General features: G+C 42.7%; 1 protein-coding gene and 1 long non-coding RNA gene across 3 annotated transcripts in view; both read right to left on the bottom strand.

Moving 5' to 3' along the window:
- Pdhx (pyruvate dehydrogenase complex, component X) overlaps positions 1 to 17,724 on the bottom strand; it is a 60,291-nt gene that overhangs the window by 42,244 nt on the left and 323 nt on the right. The gene's annotated exons all lie outside the window — the stretch shown is intronic.
- Positions 534 to 17,718, bottom strand: LOC134486131 (uncharacterized). The gene is made up of 2 exons (XR_010064863.1): positions 13,327 to 17,718; positions 534 to 12,903 (listed from the first exon to the last, which is right to left on the bottom strand). It is a non-coding gene; the product is annotated as an uncharacterized LOC134486131 (long non-coding RNA).

Raw genomic sequence — 17,724 nt, forward strand, 5'->3', positions numbered from 1 at the left:
TCCTGACCCCCTGTGTTTGATCCCTTGGAAGAAGATAGTGGAAGAAAAAGGAAAAACACAACAAAAAACCCAGGGCAGACACACTTCCTCAGGAGCCCAAGGCAGCCCCTGGACAGCCCAGTGCCTGCTCATGACTGTGCTACACCTCAGACCTTGGCCTTTCCAAACATGGCTGCCACTGTGTAGTTTTAAGCTGGCTTTAATGTGGAACATTCTGCCTAGGCCTTCTTACGAGCTTGAGCCTCATGCCAGCTGGCTTTGTGAAAGATGGCTGTTTTATCTGGCTGATAAGAAGGCAATAGCCAGACATGGAGAAGCCAAGTAGTAACCCAAATGGCCCAGCTGGTACTTCCCGATTGAGGGCAAAAATCCTGGGTCTCTAGGTGAACCTGGCAAGGGTGTTATAAGACATGAAAAGACTTCAAGTGCCTGCGGATGAGGACGGAACCAGCACGCCTGTGAGCAGGTGTGGCAGGAGGGCTGGCAAGCAGGGGCTCACATTCTGGGAGACAGGCACACATTGGTGGCAGGTAAAGAGACACACAGGAACTGGCCCATGTGCACATATCCCCACAGGGCGGGGGCCTTATGAGCCTCACTGGGCTACAGTCTAATTGTGACAAGGCTAGTGTCCTGAGGTTCCAGGGAGCACCCCATCCTGCTTGCCCCAACATCCAGAAGCCTCATCCTTAGTTCCTGGCTCCTTCTTCCCCTAGACACACAGCAGCAGTCTCCCTGGCTCCACCTCTTCCCCTTCCAGCTTCCCTAGAGGACCTGATGGTGAGAATGGGTCCAGGTGATCCAGACGATGGATGCCCAGCTCAGGGTCCTCAGTGTGACCCCCGTCTGCACAGTCAGTCCCTTCTGCCACTTAAGGACACAAGTCCACAGGTCTCACAATTAGCACATGGGTACCTCTGGTGAACAAAAGTCACTTCACATCACCCAAAGTCAAAGCAAGAATGAGCCAGGGGCTGGGGATCGTATGGCTGTAGCAGAGAAACCAGAAGAAGCTACAAGACAGGTAAGTCAATGTGGATGTCTGGGGAACCTGGAAAATGCGGGGAATTCTGGAGACTAAATGGAGCCAGTCCCAGTCTGGACTCAGAGAGCAGGACAGGGAGACTAACACCCAATAGAAAAAGGAGCTGAAGCCTCTGCATAGGCAAGTAAGTGGAGCAGAGAGAACAGGATCTAAGAAGTTGAGGCAGGAGGATCTTGAGTTCAAAGGCCAGCCTGAGCAACTTTGCCTAACCCTCAAAGTGAAAAGTAAAAAGAGGGTTGGAGTGGGACTCAGGGGTGCAGCCCCTGCCCAGAACCCCCCAATGAGGGGGTGAGGGTAGGAGGTGGCTCAGGGGCAAAGAATATACCTAAAATTGGTACAGACCAGCCAGTACAAAAAGGCCAACCTGGGCAACACAGCATGACTGTCTAAAAGCAAAAAATTAAAATAAAAAATAAGAGAGCACAAGTCATTTGTGCTGAGCACAGGATAAGCAGGGCAAAGAATGGTCATGGCAAAGGACACAAGCAGCCTGGGGTACAGGTTAGGTCGCCTCAGGTCCCAAGCCCCAGGGACAGCTGGGAGCTCCCAGCCTCTCAAAGAGCCTGGCTAGTACTTCACAAGCAGGAGTCCAACCCAGAAAGGAGACCAGCCGCTCACCCTGAGACAGAGCTGCATATGCCTGAGCTTTAACTGGGAAAATCTCGTTGGTGGCTAGACAGAAGCAAGATAGATCTGGTGGTAGCAAGTCCAGCAAGCCCAGGCTATGAGGCTGAATGAAGCATGGTCCCTGGCTAGCACACAATGGTGGTCTCTGGCACACAAGTCACAGATGAGTGGAGTCAGTCTACCTCCTTCCTGAGCAAGGGTAAATACAAGTCTGACAGACCCACCTGGGATGTTACCATCAGTTCTTAATGAGATGCCATTTCTGGTTGAAAGTCCCTAGAAACTTCAACGAGCCAGGCAGTAGAGAAGTACCAACATGGGAAAGGAGTGTCCCCTGGGAATCTCTAACTCCTACCTCTTACAGACACTGCCACTGGAACAAGTAGTCTCCACCTGACCCTTGGAGCTACCCATCAAAGGGAATCAGCTAAAATCCTCATGATTTTAAAATCCACGGCAGAGTTTCAGGAACAACTAGGCTGGGCTGATCACACCACACAGGGGCTGCTGCCAGGATACCCTACAGGTCAAGATGCCTGGGTAAACACAATCAGGTTCCTGAAGACCTGGCAGAGGGCAGAGGCACTAGGGGTGCCCCCTGCAGCACAGATACAGTGTTTTGCTTTCAGTCTTTAGCTTTCTGCAAGGTACCTAACAGACATGGGGTCTCATGCCTGCTACGTAAACACTCATGAAAGCTGTGGCTTTGGAGCGGGGGAAGGGGAGTGGGAAGGATACTTTGGTGGGACAAGACAGAGCGATGGTACAGCAGTTAACAGCGCTTGCTGCTCTTGCAGAGGACCTAAATTGGGTTCACAGCACCCATGTCCAGTGGTTCACAACACCTCTAACTCCAGCTCCAGGAGATCCAAAGACCTCATCTGGTTCTGCAGATGCCTCTACACAAGACAGACAGATACACATATACACATAAGGGAAAGAAAAAAAATCATATATATATATATATATATATATATATATATGTATATTACCCGGCTGGAGAGATGGCTCAGTGGTTAAGAGCACTGACTGTTCTTCCAGAGATCCTGAGTTCAAATCCCAGCAACCACATGGTGGCTCACAACTATCTGTAATGGGATGCCATTTTCCGGTGTGTCCAAAGAGAGCAACAAACAGTGTACTCACATACATAAGATAAATAAATAAGTATTAAAATAGACACACAGACACACACAGACACACACACACACAGACACACACACACACACACACACACACACACACACACACACACACAGATACATTAGTAAGACAAAAAATTCATTGGGCATGTTACTGTACACCAACAATCCAGCATTGGGGAAGTAGAGACAGGTGAGTGTGAGTTCAAGACCAGCCTAATCTAGAGTGAGTTGTAGCACCCCCCCCCCGAAGTTAGAGTAAAACCATCTCGAAAGGGCTGCAGAGATAGAGCAGACAAGGACTTGCTGCTCTTCTAGGGGACCCGGGTTTAATTCCCTGCATCCACTTGAGGCTCTCCATCCATAGCTATCGCCACCACACCTGGCAATAATTTTTTTTTTTTTTAAATACAAAGATCATCTCAGGCTACAGAGATGGATCAGTGGTTAAGAGCACTGTCTTCTCTCCTGAGGTCCTGAGTTCAATTCCCAGCAACCACACAGTGGCTCACAGCCATCTGTAATGGGATGCAGTGATGCCCTCTTCTGGTGTCTGAGACAGTGACAGTGGATTCACATACATAAAATAAATATTAAAAAAAATCATCTCAAGCTGGGCATGGTGGCATATGCCTTTGATGCCAGCACTCTAGAGGCAGGCAGATCTCTGTGAATTCAAAGCCAGCCTGGTCTACAGAGTGAGTTCCAGGATAGCCAGGGCTACACAGAGAAACCCTGTCTTGATTTAAAAAAAACAAAAAACAAAAAAGATCACCTCAAAACAAAACTAAAATCCCACAAAACTTCCAAGTGCACATACCAGCATTTTAAGTACTTGTAAGGCAGGAGAGTTATAACCGCCAGGGTTATACAGTGAGACCTATGTCAACCAGAGTGTAGAGCAGAGAATGGTCACTGCATGACTTGTGCTACAAGCTTGGCCAGAAGGCAATGCACTACATCAGCACCTCCAAAGGAGAGTACCTGCAGTCCGCAATGAGCCGGATAACACGCACAGGAACTTAAAGATGGTCCCTGAAGAGGGACAGAGGACCCAAGCAACCTCAGACTGGCCAGCCATGTTGGTTGGGAGAGATGGTTCAGCTGTTAAAGGTTGACTCACAACCAAAATCTTAGCACCCAGCAGCAGAAGCCACATAGAACCTGAGGGCCTGGAGGGCTTTCTGTGCCCACCTAGTCTGCACTACTGAGCCTTGCATGTATGGCAGGGTAGGGAATATGAAGAGCAAAACACACACACCTCAAAATCAGTAATCCCGGCAGGAAGAAGGACAAGGCAGGAGTATCATGAGCTTCCAGCCAGCCCAGGCTATGTCCCTGGCTAGAGCTTGTTTCAGGTACTCAAATTAGAATGTGACCGGTCTCAGGGTCCCAAGACAGCTCCCTGGGGACACTGACAAGAGGGAAACCTGGAGGCCCTCGAGAGCACAGAGGGCCACAGAAGAGTACAAAGGAAATTTCACATAGGGCAGTCCACGCACAGGCCAACCACACACTGGCCAACCAGCTATTTCACCTGAAGTAACAGCCAGGGAGAGCAGGGAGGGTACAAACCAGACCAGGTAGGGTAGAAGGGAGAGGGCTACAGAGGGCTGACTGTCCCAGCCAGGGACCTGCTTCCTGACCTCACATAGCAAGCAGGGGCCAGCAGGTACCTGTCATGGACACCCTCTTTCAGCATGGCCTTCCTGCCCCGGAGGAAGCCTGTCTTTCCACTGAGCCAGGCACTGGGCAGCCACTCTATCACTTCTTCCTTAATCTAGGTCACAGACTGTGGGGAGGAAAGGAAGTAATGCTTGTGGTCACAGCCTAACTTCTGGAAAAAAAATCGCTTCCACACCCTGACTTTTGCCTTTTTTGAGCTTCCAGTTTTAAAGTCAGGCTTCTCCATTCCAACACGCCCCTAGGTCCTGCAAACACTGATAGTTCAGGGGATCTGAGGCAGGGACACCTGGCAAGTTCCCAAGTAAGCCCAAGACAGCAACCTGGACCTATGTCCCCGGACAAGGGAATTTCTCCATGGGAGACACGTAGACCTATGACTTGATTTTTCTGTGAGGGTCCCGATTCCTCCATATGTGATCCAGAAACAAGCCCAAGTGGGAGAACCTTTGCCTAAGTAAATCTTCTCCAAGAAGGTAAACTCAGGCTCAAGCAGTGCACCCAACTGTAAGGCCTAAGACGCTTAGGTCTTATGACAGCGACTGCTCCAAGTGGACATTTGGGAGGCTCCGGGAGTGGACCCTAGTTATAACAGACGAGGCACCTGAGCCGTTTTGGACAGCATCCATTTCAAGCTGGTGGGGGTAAACAGAGGCCAGGGGAAGGAGAGGTTGTGCAGAGCCGCAGCTCCTAAACAGGCAGGGCCGGAATGGCGATGGGGTCGAGGAGGCTGCTCCAAGGCGGGCCAGAGGCTATAGGCTGTGGGGAAAAGCCGGGCAACCCCACTCCGCGCCGGCTCACCTCGTCCTCCTTGTGGTTGCGGATGCTGCGGACCAGATCCTGCAGGTTCTTGTCGAACATGCGGTCGATACTGCCCTTGACCATCTTGAGGGCCATCGCGGCGGCCCGTGAGCTGTGGCCTCCGAGGGGAACGCCGCCGCCGCGGCCCTGGGAGGTGCGGGGACCTGGCGACCGCACCTCAGGCGACTATCGCCAATAATTTCATTTAATTCAAAACTGAACTCAAGTTGATATGTAAATTACAACTATAAAACAGCTCTAAGTCTTTTTTTTTCCTTAGTCAAACAAATCTTTGTGCATTAAAAGAATTAGGATTCTAGATAAGTGGAAATGACACGACCATCTCAATATACAAGAGACAAATGTGCTTGGAAATATAAGAAGGCAGCAAACTCTTACTCAACAGGTAAGAAGCAAGCTTCACTGTAAAAGCACAGCTTTTTAAAGTCTCAGTACATTGCTCTTATTAAAAAGCTCAAGCCTGGCATTATGGGAAAGATGTGTCATGATCATACATATATTAATCTGCCAAATAGAATTCCACTTCAGAGAGGTGAAATAAAAGGACACTGTGCTCCCACAATCAGATCTCGATTTGTGACAAATTTTAAATCAGTTCTCTCAAAAGAGACTCTCCTGTATTTTTACATTTTGTTCAGATGCCATCGTACAACTCACACTATTAATTTCCTATGATAATCTGTCCCCCAAGAGACCGTCACATTTCCAATACTCCTGACATCAAAGACTATATTATGAAATGTCTGCATTTATTAAGCACTATATTCCAAAGAATAACCTAAGAACTCCAAAATTTTTATTTTAAACGTAAAACAACTCATAACCACTCTCCACACAGTCACCCTTTATGGGTGAATTAGAATTGCCTTCCCGAATGATGACAATAAAATGCAAAAACCCTGCAGTAGATCACTATCTTTACTCTCCATGAAGGTGACAAAACCCAAACAAAGATATATTGGACGTTGCCATTACCCAGTGTGCTCTCTTGAGTGATTGGGCTGCCTTATTACAGAGAGTGAGATGTGCCGTATGCTCTGATCACTCCACAGACCTCCTGCTAGAAATGCCATTTCAAATCATGAGCACTAACATATTAACAAGAGACAAGCTTCATCCTAATAGTTCCTCTGAGGATGGGAATATTGTACACTTCTTTCCCAGATGTATTTTTTCTTGATAAAGAAAGTATACAATCATAAACCAGGCTTTCCGAATCAAGTCTACCCACCCTTTGTGGCTGCTATCCATGCTTGAGGAGTGCCTGCTTCTTTAGCCCCTGGTTGGGATTAGCTGTGCCAAGCTTTTCATCTGCGTAGACAGTACTCACAGACCCTCTTCATGCCCGTGATAAGTGCACTCCACTGCTGTACAGCCAGAAGGCTGTGATGGCTACCCACTATTTCCTACTCATATCCACTCCTAACTGTGCGTGAGAGCAGAGGAAATATGCTCAACTAGTTAGACGAGTTGACATAAAATAATATTTGCATTTTGCTAGAACTTAACCTTTTGTAGTAGCTCATTGCTTGTTCATTTTTACAAAGCAGTTAGATTATTCCAAACTGCTTGGCAAGTGCTCCAATACACAGAAATTACAGAACATTCAAAATAAGACGACCACAGCATTGTGGGATTTTAGTATTTTATTTTGAAACATTAACTTTAAGAGTAAATGTCTCATAAACCATTACAACAATTTTACTGTCTGTCTCATAAGAACAACACAATAAATGATTTTGGGATGCTGTTGCTTGATATACAATATGAACTGTATGAACAGTTTATCACCAAATTCAAGTAATTTCTATAATTCTTTTAAATCTATTCTGTCGTTTTCCCTACAGCAAAATTCTGATTTTAATTTTATATGTGGCATGATAATCTGACTCTAATTTTTTTCTCTAATGTAAATTTTTATCCTGGCAACAAAACTCATATTTCAGCAAATCAATTATATTGCAGATTTAAGTTCCTAACATTTATAAGCATTCTAAAAGGTCAGTGGATTAACAGAGAAATTAATATAAACAAACTCTTAAAATACAAATGCACAACGAACTGCTTCATGGTATTAGTGTGAAATAGATCTAAGCTCATTACAATAAGGAAAGTAATTAAGGACATACAGTACAGCCAAGTGGCACTGAACTGTAACCTAAGCACACAAAAACCATGAAATGAATAGGCAAAGACAAAAGTAAACTGCCCAGTACTCTCAGCTCCAAAGCAGGAACTCTGATAAAATACAGCTTTAAAACTGCTATACAAATAAAGCAATCCTGCCATCTGCAGGCTGAATGGAATACAGCAGAACAAAGGACAGGTGACTTAAACCCTGCACCAGGCCACAGAATCGCAACACTGCAGCAGTGAATCAAGGCAATTTCAGTGTCTCTTTAGAGGACTGCTTGCAGGCTTTCTTTGCTCCATGCTATTTTGCTGAGGTGCTAGTAGAATTACTGAGAGATCATAGGTCTTGCCTGGCATGCTAACAAACATTCTAAAGATGATACATGATATCTAGTTGCTACCTACTGTTTGCATATGGGCAAAGGGTAAAATAACACACCTAAAATGACAACAGCTATTCAATTCTAGTAAGTTTTGGAATAAATTTATGGAATTTCACTTCTTGCCACCAAACTTATCTAACACTGAGGGAGAAACATCCTCGATTTTTCATTTTTAAAACAGAAACCAATCAGAAAGTGGAGAACAATGGCACACAACTTTGGAAGTAGAAAAGTAACAGTTGCCCAAACTAAATAAACTAAAAAGACCCTACAAAGCTGCATCCTAAGTCAGGGAAGAGTGAGGTAAACGGGGGTGGGGTTGGGTTGGGGGTGAGTGGCCAGGTGTCTCAGCCAGGGGCTAGGTAACGACCAACCCCATCCCATTCAACAGCATATCAGACTCTCCTCTCTAGAGGGAACTTAGAAGTTAGGCTCATCCTATTTGTCTTGGGATTTACAGAAATGAAAAACTGAAGTCAACTGAAACATCAGCTGATTGACTGAGATTCCATTTGTGGAGTAGAAACATTGTACAGGACAGCAATTTCTAAGGAGATGAAAAATAAGGGTAAAAAGCTTTTAAAATATGGGATGGATCCTAGTTCTCTGAGACACAGTATATGTTTAGTACAAGCAGTGTCTATGAAATAATGAGTATACAAAATAAATACGCCAAGTACTGAAAGACAAGAACTCTAGTGACCAGAAATCATCCAGACAATGTCTAAAATGCAAGCAAGAGGATTGGCTAATGCCAGAAGAAAGCTGAGAGTCAAAACCCTTGGCTTGTAAGGAAGATGACTGGAGAAGTGGAAGACGGGGAGAGATCTACTTAGGGTTATAAATCTCTATGGTTATTTGGCCAGATACTATGTGTGCATTTTCTTATTTAATAAGTATATATATAACTGTAAGACTAAACTATCTGGGTCAAATTACAGCTCCATTATCTGTAAGTTGTGTTATTATTATTTTGTATTTCAGCTTCCTCTTCTATAGAACCACAATGCACATCTTTATAAAGAAATGAGGTAATGCATACAAAGTCATTATGATGGGCTCTGAGAGGACTAAGTTCCAACTATCTACTATTGACAGGCAGCATACTTTTGATAGGCACTTAGAATATGGATTCCAGGGTATCCACATAGTTGCCCAAGTGCACTGAAATACTCTGGTATTCTAGACCATCACAATTCCTTCCTGGAGTAATGAGAGATGGAGTCACAGGTGTCTTTCACCTTCCCAGCCTAAACTCTCCCCTCCTCCAGCCATAGTCACTCAGCTAAGCTACATTAATCCCTGTATCTGCTCTATTTCATCTCAATGCTGTGCCTCTCATTAAAATCACTGACAAATGTTTTACCTTCAGTGTTACCAGGGCTAAAGCCAAATTCGGAGTTTGACAAATGCTCATGGAATGGACCTAGGCAAAACCAGAGTTTTGACCTCAAAGAGATTATATATATTTTAAATGGAATTTTTTCTGAATATTCTAAGCGGATACTTTAAAAATCTGTACTCTAGTAAACAGAAAAACCTTAAATGAATAAATTTCTGGACTCAGCTGAACCACCAAAAAGTCAAATGAGGAGATTGGAATAATAATAATAATAATAATAATAATAATAATAATAGTAATAATAGTAATAATAATAAAGTTAAGTCAGAGCCAGATGAATTTACAGAAGAATTCTACCAACCACTCAAAGATCTGCAGCCAGTTCTTCTTAACTATTTAAAAAATCAGCAACAGAAGGCGCACTCTCAAACTCCTGTTAAAGTCAGGTCATTCTAATATCAAAACCCGGTAAAGACACAGCAACAAAAAGAAAACGCTAAATCAATATCCCTGATAAAAAGAGATTAAAAATGGTTGATAAGATACTTACAAACAGAAAGAAAACATATATTAAAAAAGACCATTCGCTATAACAAAGTCGGCTTTATCCCTGAAATGCCGGGATGCCCCAATATATGCGAGTCAATGAATGGAATAAACCACATGAATGGACTTAATAGACAAAGACGAATCGGTTGACAAACTCCAACGTGCCTTCAGAACAAAATTATTAAGAGAATTTAAGACTAGAGGGAATATAACTCAGCATAAAAAAGGCTATATATGAGAAACCCACAGCCGATATCATCATAAACAGAAACAAGTTTGAAGCCATTCTACTTAAGTCCAGAGTGAGACAGGGTGTACCCCCACTTCTATTAAATAATATACTTGAAGTGGTGGCTGGAGCAATAAGGCAAAGGACGGAAATAAAAGGAATACGAATAGGAAAGAAGGAGTCAAACCATCCCTATCTGCAGAGGCCATGAGACTATACATTAGAGATCCCCAAACTTCTACCAGAAAACTTGTAGAAATGATAAATCCAGCAATGTGGCAGGATATGGAATCAGCTTGCACAAATCCATAGCTTTGCTATATACCACCAACATACAGAGAAAAAGGTCACTGACACACTCCCATTCACAACAGCCTCAAGGAAACTAAAACAGAAATAAACCTAACCAAGTAAATAAAGGACCTCTACAATGAAAACTTTAAACCACTAAAAAAGAGATAAAGACCTAAAAAATGGAAAGACATCCCACTCATGGATTGGCAGAATTAATATTGTAAAAATGACCATTTTACCACAACAGATTTACAGATTCAATACAACACCAATCATCTGACTGAGATTTCTCCATCTCATTTTACACAGAAATAGAAAAACAATCCTAAAATTCATATGGAACCACAAAAGACCCCCGATGGATAAAGTAATCCTGAGCATAAACAACAATGCTGGAGGGACTGCCATTTCCAGATCTGGGTATATATTTCAGAGCCATAGTAATAAAAAGTGTAACAGCACAAAAAGACAGGCCAATGCTGAAGACCGACACATGGCCACATGTAATTCCAGACATTTCATATCTGACAAAGGTGCCAAAAACATAAGCTAGAGAAAAGACAAACATCTCCAACAAGTGGTGCTGGGAAAACCAGATGTCCATATGAAACTAAACCCACATCTAACACTCTGGACAAAGACTAACTCCAAATGGATCAAAGAGCTAACTGTAAAACCTGAAATACAAACTGTGAAAGAAAATATAGGCAGTGCCCTACATGATACAGGTGTAAGGATGGGCTTCCTGACTGGAAACCATTTGCCCAGGATTTAAGGTCAACAATTGACAAACAGGACCTCAGAAAACTAAAAAGCTGAAGAAACAGTCACCAAGTGAGGAGGAAGCGCAGAGAAAGAATCTTTGCTAGCTGTTTCTCTGACAGAGGATTGGTATTTTCATAGAAGACAGATGTGCGTCTTTTAACATTAACGATTATCTGACAGACATCTTCAGTTCAAGGTTTGCAGAGGGGAAACCTTGTCTACCTTACAGTTCTACAGACACATCATCAGGAGCTGAGCTACACGTGGCTTCTCCTAGTGTAGACATTGTATTTTAATTATTCTACTCTTTAGCGTGGAAACTCTTATACATATGTCATACGATGGCTACTAGTTCAAATATTAAAATGGTGGAAGAAACACAGTGGAGCAGCTGAAGGGAAGAAGCCAGTGACATGGGGCTGTCTTCCACTTGTCTCTCTGCACACTACACTGAGTGGGTTCCATCAACTGGCTTCCCTGCATATGGTCTTCAGCTGAGCTCAGCCTGTGGGCAGTACAGTCAGGACTGAAGGGAGAGAAGAGTGAATTCAGGGTGCTTCTTCCCCAGCTCTCTGCTTTCTGAGGGGTCACTACATCCTTTACGGTGGGACACAACATGTCAGAGATCTTCCCAGCTGGCTCCCTTCAGGTCAATGCTGTGCCCTTTAATGTATTCCTTATGTTGTGGTGACTCCAACCATAAAAATATTGTTAATTGCTACTTCATAATTGTAATTTTGCTACTGTTATAAATCATAATGTAAATATCTGTGTTTTCCGGTGGTCTCTGGCAACCCCTGTGAAAGATTTGTTCAACCCCCAAAGGAGTCTCAACCAAAAGGGTTGATAACCACTGCTCTAGACAGTGGGGACAGTACCTTGCTCTAAATGGCACCCTGAATTCGCAAAAATGTCACACACTAAATTCTCCTCCAATTACCTTTTAGAATCTACTATTTCCCATTTGGATTCTCTCAATTATATGGAAAGACTTGGGAGAAACGCATTTAAATGATGAGGAAAGTTTTTCCACTTGAGGAAAGAGTCTGAGCAAAAGAAAGCAGAGGTGAAATGTTTATGTTTAGGGACAGATGGTCTCATGATCCTAAATGCATGAGTGACCTTAACCCACACCAGGATCTGAGTCAAGACTTCCAATTACTGGCTATACTGGAGTCACCTATGTACGTGGATCAATTAGCCATTTATTTCTAGCTGAAATTTCTATATTAAAATCATCTTTCTTGTTCTCAGATTTATTTGGTAGGTATGCAAAGTAGCAGAAATACTCTATAGAAAATAGCCAAGGTGATCCTGCAAACAGTAAATTGTGGGTCGGATCCAAGTTCCTTTGAAATACAAAATTTTGCAAATATGTATTTTTTTTTTCTGAAAAAGGTGTGTGGGGGGTAGATTTGTGTCAGTTTTCAAAGACATGTGCCCCTCTCAAAACCAGTGCCAGTAAATCCCCCTACAAGACTGCTTGGATATTTGCTGGCCTAGAAGTTTCTGTAATGGAAGAAAGTTCCTATGCAGTGACAGATAACCAGCCACAGTACACATACTGCCTACCCCAGGGTCATCAATACAGCCCATTTCCTGTAGACAATCTGTTGATGCCCTGGCGCCATCGCTGGGTAGGAGAAACTGAACCCAGGGCCTTGTGTTGAGAGAGAATTTCACTATGTACTTCAGGCTGGCCTCAAACTCCGTCCTTCACCCTCCTGCCTCCATCACCAGCCTGACTGTTTCACACATGTTTGCAAAGTAGCCAATGCACATTTTAAAGAAGGCTGCTAGAAAGGGTTACACAGTTTCATACAGTAGAAGTATGTCCTCACACTGAATACTCCGAAGGCTTTAGAAGAGCTTCCACTGGCTGGGATGGACTGGTTAGCATTAAATCAAGAAAAGTAAAATTTTAAAAGGATCCCAGTTTATTCTGCACTCTTGCAGCAAGGGCAAAAAGAAATCACCACCCCACTTACTTTAGCAAAAGAAACGGACACGAGTGTCAGAGTCAAGGGTCTACATACTTTGTCAAAAGCAAGTAAAGCTCAAGGGAACACTGAAGAGGCAAATTAGAAAACTATATTGTAGTGACGATTTTGGAGTTTGGTTTCTTAGAAGACATAGAAGTATTATAAGAATATGCTTTCATTTAATCCCAGGTGTGTGACAGGGGGCTGCCTGAAGCAGCAGCAACTAACTGTGATTTGTCTCCTGCTCTAGCAGAAGTGTGATTTTGACAGCTGCAGATAGTTTCTGCAACTGTGTGACATTTGGAATTCTGGAGACTTTTCAGAGGATACATAAATGCTAGGGTCCTGAGAGGCAGGTGGGTTGTTGGCTGGTGTTGGCCATGGTTTGATAAGTAGTAGCTGCACAAAGAAGAAAAAAAACATGAAGAAGATTAGATATCTTGATGGTGAAGATCAAACTTGCCCCAAGGAAATTGAACACCGTTAATTACTTCTAACTCTAAGTACTCTAACAATGTCATACCCTTTCCAATTCCTGATTCCTGATTTTGCTCAGAGATCTCTTTCCTTTCCTCTATCTTCTTTTTCTCTCCTATCTAGTGTTAGGGTGTTGAAAGTGTCGAGAAGGGATGGAGAAAGGTAGAAGGAAAATTAACCTGCCAAGCAAGACATAAACATTTCCAAACTATGCTGAGTAATTCTGCTACTGCTCCTGCAGTATAAAGTTGCATTTTTCCAAAAGCAAGTTAAATCATCATTACCTCAGGACTGTTACCAAAGTACTATTACACAATGTAGTTTATATGTCTCACTCCCAATACATACAAAAGGCACAAATGTTAACTCAGGATAAACAAAGTGACTGAAATGTCAGCCTGCCAGAGCCACTCTGCTGTATGATAGTGTTGGTGCCAGGCACACAAGTTGAAATTGGTTATCGCTAGAGCATATTCCCTGGACAGAGATGTTAATTATTGGGAAGACTGTACAGTGTAAGGGAAGCTCTCAATGAATATTATTACTTCTGAACCCACTTCCCAACTGTTTTTGCTATCCAAAGCTCATTTTAAAAATGTATTTTGTATTAAATTTTTTGACAATTTTATACATGCATAAAACATATTTCCAATATAGTCACCTCCTACTCCTCCCTCTTAATTCCTTGGTAATCCTCCCCTCACTCTCTATCCACTCCTAACCTCAGGCACTTCTCTTTTCACCCATGGAGTCCAATTGTGCTGTCCATATACTACTTGGTATGGGGCCATCCAATGGATTGAGGTCAACCTACCAAGAACTAAACCCTAAAGGATTCTGCTCACCTAACAGCCATCAACTAACAATAGTAACTGAGTGACCCCCACTCAGACTGGAATGCTGACTGGCCTGACCTAGATTGGGCTATGACTTCAGGAGTACAGTGGTCTTTTTGGACCCTGTTTTAACACAATCCTTTCTGATTCATAATCGTTTCCCACCAAAGCTCATTTGTATGCTTTTAGTGAACAAGAAAGAGCTCAAAGTTGGTGACTTTTTAATCAAAGTAAATCCAATTATTACCGAATCAGTAATTGGTTCATGGGTCAGTTTTGCCCAATACAACACAAAGGGTATAATAGTAACCAAGTATGCTAGCTTGGGTTTGGGTTTGACTTCCTCTTTTTAAGACATTAACGATACACATCGTAGAGGCACTACTCTTCTGGTTTCACCTAATTCTAACCTTCCCAGAGACTCTACCCGAAATACCATTATCAAGTGGATTTCCATTTTAGTTTCCAACATATAAGTTTTTGGAAAACATTTTAGAATTCTAGCAGTGTACATGAATAGAATGAGTAGAGGTGAGTGCAAAACACCAGCAATGTTCTGCCTTGATGCCTGGGGTAATGCTTAATGCCTTATAAAATCCAAGCCCTGGGCTGATGAGACGGCTCAACAGGTAAAGGAGCTTTTAGCCAAGAATGATGGCCTGAGTTTAGTCCCTGGAACCCAACCAGAAGAGAACAGAATCTCACAAGTTGTCCTCTGACCTCCAATACATGCTGTGGCACTCCTATCCCTACCCAAATAAAAGGATAAATATATAAAAATGTAATCCAAATCCTCTATCTTTTCTAAAAGCATTACAACAGAGAAATTGCAATGCTGTGTCATTCTGTAACCAACACATGTAGCTTCTGGAGTCCCTGTTGTGCCTTCAGCCTGAAGGACTGACACTTCTTCCTCTACGTACTCCTTGCCTCATCATGGACTTACTTCCCAGGGCTCACTGATATACCACTGAAATCCCATCTTCAATGTTAATCCCTCCCAAGTAGTCTATAAATACTGAAAAAGGGTGTCAAACAATTCATGTACAGAACTAAATGTAACTGCGTGACTGAATGGGCCATGTGACAGAATTCTGAGAATGTCTTCTGGTCAGGAGATCACCCTCTGTAAGTAGGCTATCACATGCCCACCACCTGATAGACATTTGTTCCTTTATGAAATCAGGCAAGAGACAAGTAGCACTGCTTTCTCAATAAACACTTCAGTTGAAAAACTGAAAGGGATTTGTTAAACATAAACACAGAGCATTGATTCGCTCACTTACAATCCAGCTACAAGGTTTCATTTCTCTCAATTTTTGTAGTTTTCCACAAATAAACAGCAATAATACTGAAGTTTTAGATCATTGGAAGTCAATAAAAGATTCTAAGAAGTGGTAAGCACACAGCCCATGCCACAGCTTCAAAGGCAGCCAACGAATTCCCTTTAGGGAAAACTAAACAGAGTACTTCCAAATTTACAGATTTTAAAATCCTACATTAGTATGTCAAAGAGAAATGGGTTCACTAAATGTGCCAAAATCATTCGGTCTCTGATTATCCAAAAAGCAGCTTAGTTTTATTAAAGTACTATTTCTATCCATCTCGTGGAGAAACTCCTTATCATACATGAAGATGATAAAAACAACCCTGTAAATTCATGTTTTCTAAAAGAGCTAATGTGTACTCAAGTAGCATAACAGAAGTCTATTGGTAGAAAAATTTGGGCTCCACATGTAGCATACCACCTCTAATGGAAGTCTCTGTTCTAATGTCCAAAACCTACAAATATGTTCTATCACAGAACAACAAAGAATTAAGATGAAGGCCGATTAACGTTGTTATCAACTGATCTTGAGATGGGGAGAAGTTCATTATCTTGGTGGGCCCAACACAGCAACAAGATTTCATCCTCCTAATGGAAGGGAGGAAGAAGGCATTTGTACTTTAAGTGGATAGTGGTAGTGATGATAAAACTACTCAGTTTGCCTTGGAACTCAGTACCATCTTCCTTACAGATGATGTTTAGAGACGAGGTGTTCAAGGTATATATCCAAAGGTAGGATAAGTCACAGGTAAAACACCAGGATTGAGCCAATGAAAACTACCCATGTGGATGTCTAAAGGCAGAAGCAACTGACTCTAAGAAAAATCTTGGAAAGTACCGTACCCATTTTTGTGTCTAAGCGCATACACTCTTTCCTTTTTGTACAGAGTTTAGGGCATTCAGACTCTCAAAAAGATCTCACAAGCAAGGATAGGGCCCTTCATAGGTATTTTTTCAACAGTTCTAAGCTTTCTTATTCCATGATGTTTTGAGGCAGGGAGTTTCAAAAGTGTGGTCCATCCAACTCACAAGAGTGTAGGGTGCAGAGTCCTGAGTCAGAGTTTCTGCTAAATGTAGGAACGTTCAGTTCTAACGCATGAGGGCGAGGACGGGGCAGAGAAGATATTATACACTATATTGTTAAAGACAATATCCAGGGAGTATTTATTAACATTACTCCAAAAATGACTTAGGCAAATTGTCCCTATTAGTTCTTTAGAAACCTCGGCACACCCATTTTATTGTTTTTATTTTTTGGTTTTGTTTTGGTTTTTGGCCTCAGACAGCTCAGAAAAAGTGGGCTAGGCCTACTGTACCAGATGGTGGTAAGAATGATTACTTAAATGTCTAGTGATTTAAAAAACTGTCTTTTCTGTCCCCATCCTAACCCCCATCCCATATTCATACATGTAAGGAAGAATAATGCCAGGCCTGCCATTTTATTATATACTGTATGTTAAATAATGGAAGGACAGTGGGTATATCTCTGAGTCCAATATCATTGCTTAAGAGTAATTTTATGTAACAGGCTCTATGAAACTCATGCTACATGTGTTGCCTAAAACATTCTTGCCATGTCTGTAAATCTGTATTTTATGAACTACGTCTTATATGTTGTACAGGCGCCATTAAGTGCAGTAATATTTAAGGTTTCCCAATAAGGACAGGTCCTTTGAATGAATAAGTATGGGTAATAGTGGCTTTGAATGTATGGGCAGCTTTATTACCTTAGATATGCATGATAAAAATAAAGGAATTTGACGTGATTGGTAAGGGTCTAAAATAGGGGGATTTAAAACAGACCCTCTCTAGATGACATCGAAATTGCTCAAATTCTAAAGCAAGGTCACAGAGAAACCATGTAGCCCAGCAGGCAGGCCAAGGACGGAGTCAGGCTCTCTCCCAAGTCTGAAGACTGTCCTTTGCCGCAAGCCATAGGCTAAGTCGGCAGGCCCGTTTCTGGGGATTGAATGGAACAGGGAGACTCCCCACCTTACCCTCACAAACCCGGTCCCCAATCAAGAAAGCCCCTGACCCAGGCCCATTGCTCAGCTAAAGAGAGAAGTTGAGCGACCGCAAGCCACTCAC

The sequence above is a fragment of the Rattus norvegicus genome, chromosome 3, assembly GCF_036323735.1.
Source record: "Rattus norvegicus strain BN/NHsdMcwi chromosome 3, GRCr8, whole genome shotgun sequence".
Taxonomy (NCBI): Eukaryota; Metazoa; Chordata; class Mammalia; order Rodentia; family Muridae; genus Rattus; species Rattus norvegicus.